Raw genomic sequence first — 19254 nt, 5'->3', positions numbered from 1 at the left:
GGCGTGGTCTCCAACCTCCGCCTCCTGGGTTCAAGTGATTCTCCTGCCACAGCCTCCTGAGGAGCTGGGATTACAGGCACCTGCCACCATGCCTGGCTAGTTTTTGTACTTTTAGTAGAGATGGGTTTTACCATGTTGGCCAGGGTGGTCTTGAACTTCAGACCTCAGGTGATCCACACACCTTGGCCTCCCTTCAAAGTGCTGGGATTATAGGCATGAGCCACTGTGGAAACTTTCTAAGCCCTGAGTGAGCTGGCAGCACCATCCCCAAGACACACTCCTCTTTGATTGTAATTAGGCCTGGTGGAATTTTTATACCCCAAGTACTTTTGAGCTTTTTTTGTGTATATGCCAAATGCCATGTGAGAAGCGGGAGACGGGAGGGAAGAAGCACAGGCCCGGCCTTAAGAAGAAGCTGACATTCCATAGCAGCGGGGAGCAGACTTTTCTGTAAAGGGCTAGATAGGTTAGACTTTGTGGCTATACGTCTCCATGGCAACTACCCAATGCTCCTTTGTAAACAAGTGGATGTGTCTGTGTTCTAATAAAACTTTATTTATAAAAGCTGGTGGTGGGCTGATTTTAGCCTGTGAGATGTATGTAGTTCGATCATCCCTTCCCTATAATTACGTGTAAATTTCTTATGCAAGTAGTTGAGGCAGCCCAGTGTCGTAGCTAAGAGTGTAGATTCTGAGGTCCATTAGCCTGTTTTTACATTCCAGCTCTACTTGGACAAGCTGTTTGACCTCTGTTGCAGTTTCTTGATCTGTAAAATGGGGATAATGTGATGTCTATGTCAAAGAGTTTTGGGGATCAGCTGAGAAGCTGTGTGGAAAGGGTTTAGGACAATGGGTGGTACATAAAGCACTCATTAGGACCGTGCATGGTGGCTCACGCCTTAATCCCAGCACTTTGGGAGGCCAAGGTGGGTGGATCACCTGAGGTCAGGAGTTTGAGACCAGCCTGGCAAATATGGTGAAACCCTCTCTCTACTAAAAATACAAAAATTAGCCAGGCATGGTGGTGCGTGCCTGTAATCCCAGCTCCTCGGGAGGCTGAGACAGGACAGTCACTTGAACCCAGAAGGTGGAGGACGCAGTGAGCCGAGACCGTGCCACTGCACTCCAGCCTGGGTGACAAAAAAAGAGAGAGAGAAAGCAAGCCAGCCAGCACTCATTAGAGGCAGCAGTACAGCTGGCGAGTGCTCCTCTGTAGGAAGCACCTGGGAGTGGGAGCGCCAGCTCCGTCTGGGCATAAAGGGCAGAAGTGGCAGGTGTGGGCAGACCTTCTAGAATGTTGAAGAGAGGAGTTCATCCTGCAGACAGGGGCTTCAGAGCAGGGCGTATCTGGTAGAAGCCCCTGTGGGCACAGAGGTTTGGAGGTGTGAAAGGAGATAGGTCTAGTATGGCTGGAATGCAAGTTGTATGTGGAGTGTGGTCAGAGATGAGACTGGAAATGGCAGACTCGGCTAAAAAAGGGGCTACTTTCTGAAGGACCCCTTCGGCCACTGAGATCACAGATCACAAAAGGTCTGTGTTACCACAAGGGGAATGCCGGCCCTGTGTATTTGTGGGTCCACAAAGCATCAGACACTTGACATGTATTATCCAATTTAATCTTTAAAATGAGATAGGGTGGGTGTTGCAAAGCTATCCATTCTGTCCCTTTCCTGTAGCTATAGACCCCAGTTTGTAGCTGGAGACATGGCTGTCCAAACTAAAACTGTATTTTCATCCCTCTTCCTCCTTGCACCTAGGATGGTGATGAGATTAGAATCTGGATGTAAGCAGAGTTGTCACCTAGTAATTTCCTGGAACCTTCTTTGGACCCTTCTTACCTTTTCCTTTGCTGTTGGAATGTAGACATGCTGGCCAAAACTAGAATACAGAAATGATGGCTGGAATTCCAGCAGCCATCTTGAACCTTGAGGTGACTTTCTGACCTCAGAGGACTTTGTGGATTAAAGCCACCTCATAAATCCTGGCTGCAACCTCTGGAATTTTCCCTGGGGGAGGGAGAGGAATAAACTTCTTTTGTAAGCTTGGAGTCTCAGTCAGATCTAACCCTGATTGATCCAGGTAGAACCCCAGTTTTACAGATGAAGACGTTGAGGCCTAGAGTGACATAAACTGCACGGTCAATAAATTGTGGAGCAGGGAATTGTTGGACTCCAAAGACTGTTTTCTTTTAACTTCTCTGGAAAGAACTTGGAGATCTCATACCCCTCATTTTATAGATAAGATTACTGAGGGCTTTGCCTCAGAGTGAACCTAGTACCAGCTGAGTCCACTGCAAGATAATCATTTTCCTTCCCCCCCATACTCTCTCTCCATGGCCTTTGCAAAGAAGAGGCCCCGTGTTGTTTTTTTTGAAATGGAGTCTTGCTCTCTCACCCAGGGTGGAGCATAGTGGCGTGATCTCAGCTCACTGCAACCTCCTCCTCCCGGGTTCAAGCGATTCTCCTGCCACAGCCTCCCAAAGAGCTGGGATTACAGGCGCCCACCACCACGCCTGACTAATTTTTTGTATGTTGGCCAGGCTGGTGTCGAACCCCTGACCTTAAGTGATCCGCCAGCCTTAGCCTCCCGAAGTGTGAGGATTACAGGCATGAGCCACCACACCTGGCAAGGCCTGTATTTTAATGAGTGATGTCGTAGTCCTCCTTCGGGCAGAATATCTTTCTGTGCGTGGGTTGTGTTTGGTGGTTTTTCCTCTTCCAAAACCCTAACTATTCCAGAGCTATATGTTTAGAGCTTTCTCTTTAGACAGCCTTGCCAACTCTTGCCACCTCTAGGCTTGTCTCTAGGAATGACTTTCCTTGTCTGGGCTGTCCTTTCTCTGTCTGAGTGTTTAGGGGATGGATGAGGGGGTTCCTTGGCCCTGTGATTATTCGTAAGTGCTGACAGATGTCTTGATTTATGCATTGCCCTCCTAATTCATTAACCTCAGCATGTGGACTTTGGCTGAAATAGGATCATGCGTCTGTGGAATGTACTTTGCTTTTGGGATTCTTGTGTATCTGAGTTCCACCCTATTACTAATACCTTAACAATGAGCCTTCTCATCCACTTGGCTAACCACACAGCACGGAGCTCTTCTGTGTGCCTATTCCCGCGGACTCATTTAGTGGCCTGGTGTCTAAAAAGTTGAAGAGAACAAAAACCCATTTGTTCTAGTACGTGCCGTTGGGAGAGCGTTGGTTACACGTTCATTATCCAGCATTTCCTATTGATTCCTCTCTCTGCTCCAGCACATTTCTTTGTGGTAATTTTTATTAGCCTGGCTAATGCATGCCTTTTTCTTTTTCTGAGGAGTCTGCAGCTGATACCTTGGCCTGAAGTACATCATAACACTATTATAGTTGTTCAGTTATTTGGAATAACTAAACAACTGTAACTGGAATTTCCTGTAACTGGAATTTTTCTGTCAAAGATCAGTTTTCATGATTCCTTCGTAGTCAGCTAACATGCAGGAAGATGGTCTTAATGGCTGTGTTTTTTTTCCCCTCATGTTGATTAACAGGATAGTCCATTTTTATGGGTTGAATGTAAAGATATGCGTCAGAAAATTATTGTGTCAAAGAAAGAAGACCAAACTTGTATCTGGGAAATCAAGGTTAAGTCTGGATAAAGTTTTTTGTTTCCTTTTCAAAAACAGAAGCAAAGCATGCCCTAACTTGGATGAAACTAAGTTGCAGTTATTCATGTCGTGGAATTTTGTGAATTTCTGTTTATCTGAAGGCTTGCTTCCTTTTCCTTTCCAGCGTTGTAGTGTTATTGATATTTTTAATATTATTGTTTTGTTTCGTTTCCTTTTTTATTTTTGCTTCGTTTCTGAGTTTTAGCTTTTTTTTTTTTTTTTTTTTTTTTGAGATGGAGTTTTGATTTTCTTTCCCAGGCTGGAGTGCAATGGTGCAATTTTGGCTTACTACAACCTCCGCCTCCCAGGTTCGAGCGATTCTCCTGCCTCAGCCTCCTGAGTAGCTGGGATTACAGGCATGTGCCACCGTGCCCAGCTAATTTTGTATTTTTAGTAGGGATGGGGTTTTTCCATGTTGGTCAGGCTGGTCTTGAACTTGTGATCTCAGGTGATCTGCCCGCCTCGGCCTCCCAAAGTGCTGGGATGGCAGGCGTGAGCCACCGTACCGACCTAGTTTAAGACTTTGAATTCTTTTGTGTAACAACTAAATGTAACTTGTGATCTGATGTTTTCTTTTTCTATAAATGACATTAGTAGGATGATTGGCAACATTTGCATAAAGTCTACAGATTCGATAATAGTACCATATCCATGTCAAGTGTTTGATTTTAACATTTGTACACCGAAGTATTTAAGGGTGTAAAGGGGCATTATGTTGGCTATTTACAGAAAAAAATATACACAGAGAAAAAATGATAAGGCAACTGTGGTAATATGTTGATAGTTCTTTAGTAGTAAATAGCTATTTGTATTATTCGTGTAACTTCTCTGTAAATTTGAAATTATTTTGAAAGGTTAACAAAAATTCACTTCACCTACTCAAAACAAAAACCTTGGGGTGTGCAGTGTATACCTCCTCAGCGAGTGTAGCATGTGTCTCATAACCATTATCCAATTTGCCTTAATTCTAGCCTTCATTTGCAGTCACTGAAGCATCCATTCTTTTTTTTTTTTTTTTGAGACGGAGTTTCGCTCTTGTTACCCAGGCTGGAGTGCAATGGCGTGATCTCGGCTCACCGCAACCTCCGCCTCCTGGGTTCAGGCAATTCTCCTGCCTCAGCCTCCTGAGTAGCTGGGATTACAGACACGTGCCACCATGCCCAGCTAAGTTTTTGTAGTTTTTAGTAGAGACGGGGTTTCACCATGTTGACCAGGATGGTCTCGATCTGTTGACCTCGTGATCCACCCGCCTTGGCCTCCCAAAGTTCTGGGATTACAGGCTTGAGCCACCGCGCCCGGCCCGAAGCATCCATTCTTGAAGCTGCATCCAGACTGGTTTAGAGGATGCCCAGGTGTGATAAAAATGATTCTTAGACAATTTCAGACATTAACTGCAATGAAATTGGCTGAATGTGTGAGTGCCTGTGAGCAGATAGGTAAAGCCGGCATATTTGCAGCTTATGAAAGGGCCATTAAATCAAAGGCTTCGGAGATTTGTGTTTTCATCCCTTCCCTGTTTAGTTTTCATCTTGATATAAATGTCAACTGTCTTTCATTTGTAAATGAGATGAATTAGGAAACATATTGCTTGTTTCCCCATGACTCCAACATAGGAAAATTATAATGAATTATCACTTATAAGCAACTTCTTTTTTTTGAGACTTAAGCAAGGTAAGCAACTTTTTTTTTTTTTTTTGAGGTCTTGCTCTGTTGTCCAGGCTGGAGTGCAGAGGCACAATCACAGCTTACTATAGCCTCAACTTCCTGGGCTCAAGCAATCCTCCTGCCTCAGCCTCCCAAGTAGCTGGACTACAGGCCAGAGCTGGAGGATCACTTGAGACCAGGAGTTCAAGACCAGCCTGGGCAATGGCAATCCCCCTGCAACAGTGAGACTCTAAAAAAATTACAAACAGAAAACAATCAAACAAAACACATGGAGTGGCATGAACTCTCTGCATGCCTGCCCAGAGCTGGAAAGATGGCTCAGTGTGGGAATGGGTTTTTTTTTTCTTGACCTGGGTTTTAATGTGCAAGGTTGATTTGGTTTGTCTTGCATTATCTCATGGAGCATGTTATTTATGCTCAGAAGTAACAGTTTAAATCTTTATTATTTGTGTAGTAAAATGTGTTTTAACCACTTCTTTAAAAAAAAAAAATCCCCTCAAAGATGGTCGATGAACTTGCTCATACTCACATGTAAGTTCCAGTTGCTCCATGTCCTTGTCAGCACTTGGTATTATGGCATTTTTAATTTTAGCCATTTCAGTAATGTGTCTTATGGTTTTCGTTTGTAATTGGCTGATGGCTAATGACATTAAACATCTTTTCATATGTTTATTTGCCATCCAGATATCCTCTTTGGTAAACTTAGCTTTAGCTAAGTCTTTTGCCCATTTTTAAATTGGATTTCAATCAGGTTGTTTGTTTTCTTACTGTTGAGTTGTGAGAGTTTTCTTCTGAGAGTAGTTTATGCTTTTTAAGGAAGCGATCCATTTCTTATAAGCTGTTGAATTTAGGTACGTAGTGTTGCTTGTAGTATTCCCTTATTATCTTTTTAATGTTCATGAGGCCCCTTTTTCTTCTCCCTGATATTGGTAACTTGTTCCTGTTTCTTTTTGTTTTTATCAGTTTTGCTAGAGGTCTGTCAATTTATTGATCTTTCTAAGAATCAGCTTTTTGTTTCATTTATAATCTTTATTCTTTCTATATTTTCAATTTAATTGATTTCAAATCCTTTTTATTCTTTTACTCTGCTTTTTAATATTGTTTCCTTTTAGTTTCTTAAGGCAGATGCTTAAATTAGTAAATTATTATCTTTTCTAATGTAAACATTTAGTACTATAAATTTCCCTCTCACCACTGCTTTAGTTGCACTCACACATTTTGATATGTTGTATTTTTATGTTAGTTCACCTTAACCATTGTCTAATTTATCTTGAGACTTTCCTTATGCCCCATGAATTATTTATAAGTGTGTTAATGGTCCAAGTGTTTGAAGAGTTTCCAGTCATCTTTTTGTATTCATTTCTAGTTTAGTTCTATTATGGTCAGAGAACATACTTTATATAATTTTTTGTTTGCTTGTTTGTAGAGATGGGGGTCTTGCTGTGTTCCTCAGTCTGGTCTTGAACTCCTGGCTTCAAGCAATCCTCCCACTTTGGCCTCCCAGAGTGCTGGGATTACAGGCATGAGCCACCACCCCACCGATCCTGCTCTACATTTTTTAAGCGTTATTTTGTGACATTGAATATGTTCTATCTTGGTGACTTCCATGTATACCTGAAAGAATATGTATTTGGTTGTGTTTTTTTTTTTTTTTTTTTTTGAGACGGAGTTTCACTCATGTTACCCAGGCTGGAGTGCAATGGCGCGATCTGGGCTCACCGCAACCTCCGCCTCCTGGGTTCAGGCAATTCTCCTGCCTCAGCCTCCCGAGTAGCTGGGATTACAGGCACGCACCACCATGCCCAGCTAATTTTTTGTATTTTTGGTAGAGACGGGGTTTCACCATGTTAACCAGGATGGTCTCGATCTCTTGACCTCGTGATCCACCTGCCTCGGCCTCCCAAAGTGCTGGGATTACAGGCTTGAGCCACTGCGCCCGGCCGTATTTGGTTGTTACTGAATGAATTGTGCTGTAAATATCAGTGTGATCCAGTTGGTTGATAATGTTGTTCAGTTCTATATCATGACTGACTTTTAAAATTTTTATTTCATAATTTTGGAGCTGTAGTCTGGAAAGAAAGCACACCCTCTGCTCATAATAAGCCATTTATATTCAGATTTTCCCCTGAATTTGTGTGTTCTTTTACAGACTACTTTATTTTTACATTTAATTTTCCTGTCGCTACATGAAGTTAGTCAGATCATGAGTCACGAGAACTTGATGTTTGCTCATTTTTTGAAAGCACACAAATATCTCAGGTCAGGGTGTTGTTCGTTTCATGAGGTACACCTATCATTATTTTAGGTAAATACTTGAAAATCAGCTTCAGGACTACTTGAAGATGCATTTTTCAGACAATTTAATTGACTCCAATTCATACTTAATGTAAATCTGTTATTTACCTTGTCAAGTGAAGATTGATCTAAGGAAATACGTGTTGGTTAAAATGAGTGGATGGATGGTGATCAAAGAGGTTCTGAGAACACTGCTGGGTAGTTAAGAGTGCTGGGTAGGGCCGGGCGTGGTGGCTCACACCTGTAATCCCAGCACTGGGGCAGGCCAAGGCTGGCAGATCACACGAGGCCAGGAGTTCGAGACTAACGTGGACAACATGGCCAAACTCTGTCTGTACTATAAATACAAAAGTCATCTAGGCGTGGTGATGCACACCTGTAGTCCCAGCTACTCAGGAGGCTGAGGCAGGAGAACTGCGTGAACTTGAGAGGTGGAGGTTGCAGTGAGCCAAGATCAAGCCACTGCACCCCAGCCTGCGTGACAGAGTGAGACCCTGTATCAAACAACAACAAAAGAGTGCTGGGTAGCTGGAATCATTGGAGAAACATCTGCCAGCCATATTGAAGGAATCATTAGACAACTCACGCTCATCTGCCTCCATCTCAACAGGGAGATTTATTTACCTGTGTCTCCGAAGACGTTCTCTGTTGGTTTGGATGTGCTTTGGAAATATTGCTTTGAATGGAAGGTGCCAGGAGAGATGCTGAGAAGGAGGGCTCCTGGAATTAGAACACTATCTAACAGGGGACAGGTGTGTTCATGCATGCCAGTAGTCCCAGCTACTCAGGAGGCTGAGGTGGGAGGATGGCTTGAGCCCAGGAGTTTGAGATTTAAAAAAAAAAAACAAAACCAAAACTAATTGGGAAGGTGTGAAAGGTGATGCTGCTAAATTTTATTACAAGAAATTATTTTTATCCAGAGACTTCATGACTATGGAACAAAACTAAATAGGACTAAGTCATATCATGAAGAAATCAGGTTAAATGTGATTTGTTCCAGTTAGACAGCTTCATTAAGTCATAAGGGAAGGAATTCTAAAATAATTAGAATTTTCCCCTGCCTGGAGTCAGTCCTCCAGGAAATGTCCCGTGGAAAGCAAGGGAGTGAGCCTGGTGCCTCCTCGGGTGGGTGTGTCTCTACAACTAGCCTCTTCCACCTATTTGGTGGTTTTGGAGTGAGCCTTCAAGTCACTGTTTTACAATCTGTGCACTGCTCCTCCTCGAGCATCATTGGGAGAAATAACAGCATTTGAGTATTAAGTAAAACTATTGAATCCATGTTAAACTGTCAGAATTTTTTTTTTTTTTTTTTTTTTTGAGACGGAGTTTCGCTCGTTACCCAGGCTGGAGTGCAATGGCGCGATCTCGGCTCACCGCAACCTCCACCTCCTGGGTTCAGGCAATTCTCCTGCCTCAGCCTCCCGAGTAGCTGGGATTACAGGCGTGCACCACCATGCCCAGCTAATTTTTGTATTTTTAGTAGAGACGGGGTTTCACCATGTTGGCCAGGATGGTCTGGATCTCTTGACCTCGTGATCCACCTGTCTCGGCCTCCCACCATGCTGGGATTACAGGCGTGAGCCACCGCGCCCGGCTAACTGTCAGAAATTTGATCATCATATGCTTATATAAGAGATGTCCTTGTTCTTGGGAAATATATAAATATATAAATATGAAATATTTAGGAATAAAGGGAGTTGTCTACAACTCAAACGGTTCAAGAAACACTTTATATAAGGAGACGGGGATGGGAAGGCGAGGGAGACAGGGCGATGGATGTGGATGGAGGGGAGGAAAGGAAGGGAAAAGCGGGGAAGGGAGAGAAGGGTGGGGAGAGATGGCTAGAGGGCATGATGAAGCAGATGTACGCAAACGTCAATAATTGTTGAATCTGTGTGAAGGCAGATAGAGGAGTTTTTGTCATTTTCTTGCAACTCTTTTGTAAGTTTGGGTCAAAGTACAAATTAAAAAAAAAAAGCAGAAAACAAGGAAACACATGGCTCCTTTGAGAACCTACCACTGCCCGTAATATTTTTCAAAATAGCCAGATAAGTGAAGTCTTTTGATTGAAAGCAAGTGATTGTATTGGAAGATCCAGGAGAACAGGTGTTAGACCTAAGTTCTGGCGCAGTGCCTAGCACATAGTAGGTACTCAGTATTTGTTTAGTGAATGCCATCAAAGCAGCAGTGATTTTGGCATTGGCTTTTCCTATTGTGCATGTACCTTGCACCCAAGAGATTTGGATTTGCTCCCCTAGACAAGCCTCGATGTGCTCCTGTGGTCTTTGTGAAAACTGCCAAATGGAAAAGTTTTGTCTCAGGGAGCTTACATTACAGCTTAGTGTAACAGGAGTGATTGAAACCCTAACTGTACATTTCTTGCTGGTAAAGGCCTCTTGGAATTAGGCAGAGTATTTCTGTCACTTCTCCTGTGTTGGTTCCCATGTAAAGATGGTGACATCTCAAAAAAATAGTGTTTCTTTATTTTTATAATAAAGTATGTGGAACATAAGGCTTACCATTTGAGCCATTTGTAAGTGCACAGTTTGACGGCATTAGGGATATTCACACTCCTGTGAAACCAGCACCACTGTTCACGCCCAGTACTTTCTCATCTCTCAAACTGAACTGTCCCCGTGAAAGAATAACTTTATTGTTATTATTCGCTTAGAAAATCATTTATTCAACAGAATTCTAATTGTTATCTGTGACACTATTAACACAGATGACAATGATCTGTGGAGACTACAGGACCCCAAATCCAAAATTGGTGATGCTGGCCGGGCACGGTGGCTCACACCTGTAATCCCAGCATTTTGGGAGGCCAAGCTGGGCAGATCCCCTGAGGTCAACACCAGCCTGGCACACGTGGTGAAACCCCATCTCTATTAAAAATACAAAAAATTTGGCTGGGCGTGATGGCTCACGCCTGTAATCCCAGCACTTTGGGAGGCTGAGGTGGGCGGATCACCAGGTCAAGAGATCGAGACCATCCTGGCCAACATGGTGAAATCCCGTCTCTACTAAAAGTACAAAAAATTAGCCGGGCGTGGTGGTGCGTCCTTGTAGTCCCAGCTACTCGAGAGGCTGAGGCAGGAGAAATGCTTGAAACCTGGAAAATGGAAGTTGCAGTGAGCTGGGATCGTGTCACTGCCCTCCAGCCTGGCGACAGAGCGAGACCCTGTCTCAAAAACAAAAGCAAAAAAATTAGCTGGGCGGAGTGGTGGGCATCTGTAATCCCAGCTACCCAGGAGGCTGAGGCAGGAGAATCACTTGAGCCTAGGAGGCCGAGGTTGCAGTGAGCCGAGGTTGCAGTGAGCTGAGGTTGCGCCACTGCACTCCAGCCTGGGTGACAGAGCGAGACTCCATCTAAACAAAACAAAACAACAACAACAAAGGAACCCCCCACCTAAAAAAAAAAACCCTAAGAAAACCCAAAACTAAATTGGTAGTGGCAAAGTTAGAGAACTCATTTAAACATCATTAATAGCAATTATCTTGAAAGGGAATCTTTAGAACTATAACTGGAACATCTGCTGGTGTACATTAATTAATTTCCATAAAGATTATAATTATACACTAGGATATATACGATTAAATTTTCATACTCAGGAGGCTGAGGCAGGAGGATGGCTCGAGCCCAGGAGTTCGAGGCTGCAGTGAGCTATGATTGCACCATTGCACTCCAGCCTAGGCAACAGAGTAGTGAGACCCTGTCTCTAAAAAATAAATAAAATACAAATGTCAAAAGACACCAAGAATTAGCCCAGCCCCTCCCAGCATTATTAGTACACACTCTGTCTAAATAGAGTAATTTTAGGCTCCCAGCAAAATTGGAAGTGTAGAGTTCCTGTGTCCCCCTGCTCCAACATATATATGCACAGCGTTTTTTAAAATGATATTTAAAATTTTAAAAATAGTATCTGTTGACTAAAATAAAATCAGAGACGTGAGCTTTCCGAGCTCTGGGAGCTCACTTTTGTCCCGAAGCCTTCCCCGGCGTCCTGGGCACTGCGGATCCCTCGATTTTAGGTTCTCCCACTCCCACCACGTTCCTGTTTGGCGACTCGTGACCCAGCCTCGCCACCAGGACAGTGCGGGGCTCCTGTTTGCGTAGGTGGTGGTCAGTATTTGATTGTTGAGACAGAGTGGGTTTGGAGAGCTTCAGAACTTGGTTTGTTACAGACTAGCTTAATTCTTTATGGGGTGGGTTGCACATGAAGTATATTTGATGTAGAATGGCTCTGGCAAGTTAAAAAAAGCCGTAGCTTCCTGGTTCAACATTGACAGAGGGAAGTCCCGCAGGGAATCTGTGACCTGCTAGGTGGTTTATACCATTTATCTGGCAGCTTTGGGGTTCAAACAGTTTGGTTTTAACCCTTTGTAGTTTAGTTTTTTTAGACCTTGTCATCTGTTTTCCCTTTTAAAGGAGGAATAAGGATTAAAGAGGATAAAGAGGATGGTTTTTCTGTAAGAGAGAGTGCTGGTAATTCTCTCCTGGTGGTGAGCATTCATGGGGTGGGGTGGGGTGGGGTGGGGCACAGATGGCACATGGTTGATGGCCTTGATGGAGAAGTGGGTTGCAACAGTTTCCAGAGTGGGGGAAAGTTCAGAGATGCTCCTTTGGTTTCTGAGCTTGTGAAGAGGGAAACACAGAGGAGAAAGGGTTAACTTTCATTCTTACTTGGAAATGGATAGTTTAAGCTGGGGAAGGGCCTGTGTTATGTAATCTAGCCTGCAACCTGATGGTGTCCATTTTAGCCCCGCTTCCTCATTTAGGTCAATTGGATCTGAATAAGGAATTTGGCCAGACAACAAAATATTTAAACTGGTTCCTATTGCATCTCATTTCCACAGTCTGTTTATAATCCTAATTGCGGCAAATGCGCTCTTTATTGTGAATGTGAATACCCTGCATGCAGGCTTCTGGTTTGTTTCATTTTACTTTGTATTACTGGACATGGCGAGGGAAGCTGAGGGTCTGAATGACAAGCGGAGTGTGGCTGCAGCCAGCCTTATTTTGAATGATTCTTTTGGCACCAGGGGGGCCCAGGGATGAGGTGCTGTTTTGGGAGGTTGGTAAAAGTTCAGAAGGGATCTCTGAGACTCTCTATCTGCAGGATTCGCAGACTGTGAGCTGTTTCGTGCTCATGGAAGCTTTTCTGTATGTAATTTCTTAGGTACTTAGCAGAGTGCCAGGATAGTCCCTCCTGCCTCTGGGAGTTTGGAAGAACGTTTCTCCACTGGAGTGCGTCAGACCTAAGAGATGTGCAGAGAGCTTTTCCTTGAACCCAGTGATCCTGGGATATTAAAAGAGGGAGAATTTTATTTTTCTTGACTGATAGGCAACTTTCATTTTCTGCATTTGAGAGAACCCGATTTTAAGTAGCACAGTGGCTACATGTCACAATCCAGGAATAATCCTGGCATTTTTCCTGTATCCTTTTTCTAGAAGTGTTTTTCACAATAAACCAAAATAACCTAGTCAAGGCGAGAGGGAGGCTAACATTTTCCTTCATAGAGCATTAGTCTGAGGCCTTGGAGGTGCTCAGGTGAACTTGCTAAACCTCTCTGTTTTACAGGAGAGGAAACCGCCTCAAACAGATGACATTTAATTCAAAGTTACATGTGGAGTTTGTTGCCGAGTTAGAATAAGAAACAGGATCTGCTTCTCAGACAGTTTTGGAAAAACTCCAGAAAGTGATGCTAAAAATGGTCTTTTTGCCTTGTGTTTTGTTATACAGCAAAGAATACCCACTGGCTTCTCATTATCTAGCTGATGCCCTGAGATCATCTGATGTTCTGGTTTATTTATTAGCTGCTTTGAGTGATGGAGAAAACTTCGAAATGTGCAGAGAGCTTTTCCTTGAACCCACTGATCCTGGATATTAAAAGATTGTGTTTGGGATATCTTATCTCCGAGTCTCATGCTAATTTCCTCTGATAATATAGCAAAGAGACTGGGTTTAATAGTAGTTTTCAGTAGCCAAAGTTGCTTTTATTTTATTTTCCAGGTTATGAATAAAGAACTGGCCTTAGGACTGCTTCTGATCTCTGAGTAGATAGTTCACTGTTTCTAGTGCTGCAAAAATAGAAGGAGGACTTTTAAATTCAGGGAGGCACCTGGCTACATTTGATTAGACTGCATTAAAAATCTGAGACTTTTCTCTGTGAGCCCGATACTTTGTAGCAGTTCTTTAGGCAAGCGGCTCTTGCCTGGACCTTGGATTATTGGCAAATGCAGCCTGTGTGATTCCATTGCCTGCTTCTCTACTCTTGAGGAAGTGCTACTTTGGACCACAATTACTGGAAGTGTCTTCTAGGGCCCTGACCCTTTAGAGATGGCATTTGACCTTTGGGAGTCACTTCAGTGGAGCATTAATGAGTTTTCCATGTGCTGGGATGCTTACTCTTTGGTTTAGTGCAGGGGTTAGAAAGGTTTTTTTGTAGAGTCAGATAGTAAATAATTCAACTCTGCCTTGGCAGCATGAAAGCAGCCTTAGGCAATATGTAAACAAACAGACCCGGCTCCGCTCCAATCAGATCTTATTTACTAGAACAAGTGGGGGGCTGGATTTGGCTCAAAGGCAACTCACTCCCCAACATCTAGTTCAGAGGCTTTTTGGAACACAAAGCCGAAACACCCTTGGCTCTTCTGTGAGGAAGGGAAGAATCTAGCATTCAAAACATAAACGTGTCCGTTGAGATTTAGCATCGTAGTGAGAAAGATGCTTTGTGTTATTGAAAAGTTGACATAACAAATATAAAGACTTCTTTTGGGGAAAAAATGGGCCCTTGTCTTTGTAAAGTCTTTTAGGCTGACTGACGGCACCAGGGATGCCATGGTGACCCCCGTGACCTGCATGTCCACCTCTGGATGGCCTCCTGAAAGTACAGAATCTGAAGTAACTGGGAGACCATTGAAAGAGGAAGAATGACCAACCCGTGCGGCGCCTAACTTGAGAATTCTTCTATTGTTTCTTATTCCGGCCTCAATTGATAAGGCCACTGGGCTTTGTAACGGACCTTGGTCAAAGTCATGACTCCACACCCTGCAACCCCCTCCCAGCTTGCAAAATCCACCCTAAACTGTAACTTCTGTGTCTTTCCCCTGCCTTCCCCAAACCTATAAACCAACTCCTATCCCACCGCAGCCCGCTGACTCTCTTTTGGGACTTAGCCCGCCCGCACCCAGGTAACAAACAGCCTTGGGGCTCACACAGAGCGTGTTTGGGGGAGTGTCTTCATTCAGAGCACGCGTTTTAACAGTCCTCCCACACTCCTAATACAGCTTTATTAATTTTTGTACATTTTTCTTTGAGTCTTGTCCTCCTGCATGTGTACTTCTGTGAAGTCCTGATATGCGCAATATTAGTTGATGTTATTCAAAAGCATAACGCACCCATAAATCTGGCAGTTGTTACCACATTGGATCAGTGAGGCCTAAAACATACAAACTAGACTTGTCAGGGAAGATATTTTTAAGGACTAATGTGTGAGATGTACTGTCATTTTGTGTATTTTTAACTTTTTTTCAATTGCAAGAGTAATAATTTGCTCATTATTTACTTCAGCCCTAAATATTAGTAGAAATCAGGTCAGAGCTAAAGCAATCCCGTAATTGGCTAACAATGTTTAGTGGCAAAGTCACTCTTTAGTTGTAGGTTAACATTGTGGTCACAAGGGTATGCTGGTGGCCTGAGAGTTACCATGCCCCTCCTTGAAAATGGCTAAACCATAGCACACGTTTAATTTTTGTCTTCCTTCTTAGCTGGTGCACAGACAGTAAACCAAGAAACAAATGGCCATACTTTAGTGTTGCTCTGTACAACGTGACTCTAAAGATGCCATTTTAAAAACAGGAGTCTGGCCAGACATGGTGACTCACGCCTGTAATCTCAGCACTTTGGGAGGCCAAGGCGGGTGGATCACGAGGTCAGGAGTTTGAGACCAGCCTGGCCAACATGGTGAAACCCCACCTCTACAAAAAATACAAAAATTACCTGGGCATGGTGGCATGCCTGTAATCCCAGCTACTTGGGAGGCTAAGGCAGGAGAATTGCTTGAACCTGAACCCAGGAGGTGGAGGTTGCAGTGAGCCAAGATCATGCCACTGCACTCCAGCCTGGGTGACAGAGCAAGACTCCATCTCCAAAAAAAAAAAAGCAACAAAAAAACCCAGGAATCTTCAAATATATACATATATCCAAGAATAGCAAAGTTCTTCTTCACAACAGTGCTGCCATTGCTTAAAATATTTCAAGCCTCCTTTTCTGGAATTACCTTCAGAATAAGTTATAAGCCACAGTAGAGGTCTGCCTGCTTCATAGTCTTTTCTCATTTTTGACTAAAATTGGTATTAGTCAGTGCAATTCCTTTGCCTCAGCTGCCACTGTGGCTCTGGGTTGCTTTCAGCTGTTTCCAGATCTCATAACTGCTCAGAGGAGATGGATTTGTCGTAACTGAGTTGAAGGTTGTAGGTAATGACAATAAGTCAGGAGTCTCTTTGGGTGTTTCTCTGGAAAGAACAAAAATATTTATTTCATGTGTAAGTTGTGATAGTTAAAAAAACAAAAAGTCCTGTCTTCGTACATCCCTGGATCACCATGCCAATATGGTTTTGTTTATTTTTATTTTATGAGACGGGGCCTCGCTCTGTTGCCCAGGCTGGAGTGCAGCGGCATCATCTCGGCTCACTGTACCCTCTGCCTCCCAGGCTCAGGTGATCCTCCCACCTTAGCCTCCTGAACAGCTGGGACCATAGCTGTGCACCACTACACCCAGATAATTTTTTGGTATTTTTTGTAGAGATGGGGTTTCACCATGTTGCCCAGGCTGGTCTCGAACTCCTGACCTCAAGCAATCTGTCCGCCTCAGGCTCCCAAAATGCTGAGATTACAGGCTTGAGCCACCACACCCGGTCCAATGTGGCTTTTGAATGTGGCTTGGAGACTTCATCAAGCAGTCTCCAAGATTGACATGTTTTATCCTAAATCCTGCTGTCGGGAGATCAGGGTCCATGAAGGGGCCTCATTTTTATATGCTCTCTTGTCCCCGTTACCTGGAACGTTTGAAAAGCTGTGCTGGGTTTGCTTTTCTGGGAGACCCTGCGCATGTTGATATTAATAGAACCTGATGGACTGTAGGATGTCCCCCCAACTCTCCTTGTCCTTTGCCCTCCCTCTAACGTGGAAAGTGGGACTGTCCTGTGCTAAAGAGGTTTACTCTTTGATAGGCATTATGTAGGCTCAAAATGTGGGAGGCAGGATCAGAGCCATTTAGAAGGGGTGCTGCTTAGGATATTAGTTACAAGCAGTAGATTCCTTCTAAGCAGTCTAAGTAGCCAGGGATTTATTAGAGGGTTTTGCAGTATTTCTGAAAGAACAAAGCTCAATGCTAAATGTTTAGGAACAACACAGCCTGACCCTAATCAATTCCCATCTGTAGCATGGATATAACCCATTTCTGCCTTAGGACTGGTGACACTAGGGGCCAGACTTCAAAACATCTGCTATACCTGCTCCAAGGAATCAAATCCACCTATCACCATCTGACCAGAAGTTCCGACCTTCTGATTTATGGCTGCTGCCTCCTGTTGTTCCCCTCTTATTCTCAGATCTTGCATGAGTGTGTCTGCATGGAGGAATGTAGCTGCAAGGGAGTCAGTGAAATGTAGCGTCTAGTTTTCTAGCTCCTGTAGACTAGAAGGTGGGCTGGAAAGCTGCTGGATGGCACTGAATGAGCTGCTTTGCATTTGTTATTAAGAGCATGTGCATAGAGATGATGGCTACATCCCTGGTGGGTAAATTCTCCTTGTGGCAAAAAGAAAAGAGGAAAGAGGAATGAGTGGAGGAGACCCCAGAGGGCTTTTGGGAGAATGAAGTGACAGGGGGTCGGTGTAAGTGTCAGTGCTGTTACCAAGCGGGTGGCTTCCTATGGCACAACAGGGGGCACTGCTGGTAGCTGTGGCTGCTGTGCCATGCCTGAGTCTTTGGCACAGTCCTGACCTTAGCAAGAGGGAAGCAGTGTTGGGTTCATGTTTCTTTTTCTCTTGAGGTTGGTAGAGCTAGTTTCATATTCTAGCCTCGGATAAGTGACGGCACCTTTCTGAGTTTCAGTCTGCTTATCTATAAAACGGTGAAAGGCCTACCTTGCAGGGAAGTTGTGATGGTAAGACCAGACAGCATAGGAGTGTCTAGCATATACCTCCGGCGTGTAGCAGTGGTTCAACAAATTACTACTATGTTACTGTTATCCTCACCTTTCTTTCCCTTTTTCTTCTGTTTGAGCAGCTTGCAGCTGCACTAAACCCCAGTGGATATGTGGATGCCAGTCGTATGATTTTGTCTTAGCAAGTAGCTTACCTTATCTGCCCATCCACCTTCTATATGGCTAACTCCCCCATCCCTCATTTTATTAGGAAACATTTCAAATATACAGAAATGTTGAAAGAAAGGTACAGTAAACACACAAGTATCTACCACCTGGATTCTACAACTGGGATTATACCTATCTTGTCACATGTCTGTCCATCTCTCTATCCATCCATTGACCCATTGTATTTCTTTATGCATTTCAAAGTAAATTGCTGACATCAGTATACTTTGTCATCAGGATTTTAGCATGCATGTCATTAACACATATCATTAACAATATTTGTTTTCATTTTTTTCTCGATGTAAAATTTCACAGTGAAATGCACAAATCCTAAGTGTACATGACTGAGTTTGACAGCTGCGTGTGCTATCAAGGCATAGAACGTTACCATCTCCCCAGAAGCTTCTCTTGTGCCTCTTGCCCCTCCCCACTCCAGGCAGCCACCATCCTTTTTCCCCCCTCTACTCTAGGTTGGTTTTTGCCTATTCTAGCATTTCATATAAATGGAATCACACAGTATGTACTTACTGTGTCTGGCTTCCTTTAGTCAGCATAACATTTTGAGATTCATTTAAGTGGTTGTGTCTTATCAGTTGTGGATTCCTTTTTTATTGCTGAGATGGCTAGCTTTAGAATTATGCCTGATTGCTGCAGGAAGAAAGAACCAGGAGCCCTCCTGGTGGAACTCGGGGTTGTTTCTTTGCTCTCCCTTCCAGCCTAGTGTTAGCAATGCACAAAGGCCTTTTTGTAGAGGATTAGAGTCGAGGGGCTTAGAGGCCATTTAACTCCGTACCTCCTCCCGGCCTGTGGCATCTTGGCTAGGCAGCCATCTTTCTGACCCCTTTTTCCTCCTTCTTGGGACTGGTGTTAGTGGGAATTCATGTGCAGAAGGAGTGAGTGGGCTCCAATCACATATTTAATTGTTTTAGGGTTAAACAAAGGATGAACCCAGACTTCTCTTAATGATTTTCGTTGTTGAGGACTTTATCATGCTTTCTGCACGCTAGAAACTGTAGGGCGAGCGTGCTGCAATACCTGGAGCCGGAACCAAGTTCCTATTTAGGTTTGAGGTTAAAGAATCAACCATAGCATTGACGCTGCCCGACTCTCTGATGGAAAAAGGAGTCATTCTCTTGCCTCTTGCCCCAGTTCCTTCTCTCCTCCACTTTCATTTCTGTCTCTGTCCATCTGCCCCCCCCCCCCCCCCCCCAACCCCCCCAACCCCCCCCCCCCCCCCCACACACCCGTCCACATAAGCATTTTGAACGTATTTATTTA

The 19254-nt window shown here is 43.8% G+C and overlaps 1 protein-coding gene across 3 annotated transcripts in view; it reads left to right on the top strand.

Moving 5' to 3' along the window:
- Positions 1-19254, top strand: part of OSBPL10 (oxysterol binding protein like 10) — a 336422-nt gene that overhangs the window by 12514 nt on the left and 304654 nt on the right. The window lies entirely within an intron of this gene.

This window comes from Sapajus apella, unplaced genomic scaffold (assembly GCF_009761245.1).
Source record: "Sapajus apella isolate SASKATOON/1434 unplaced genomic scaffold, GSC_monkey_1.0 scaffold4, whole genome shotgun sequence".
Classification (NCBI taxonomy): Eukaryota; Metazoa; Chordata; class Mammalia; order Primates; family Cebidae; genus Sapajus; species Sapajus apella.
The sequence above is the reverse complement of the archived record's forward strand: the minus strand, read 5'-3'. Positions and strand labels throughout refer to the sequence as shown.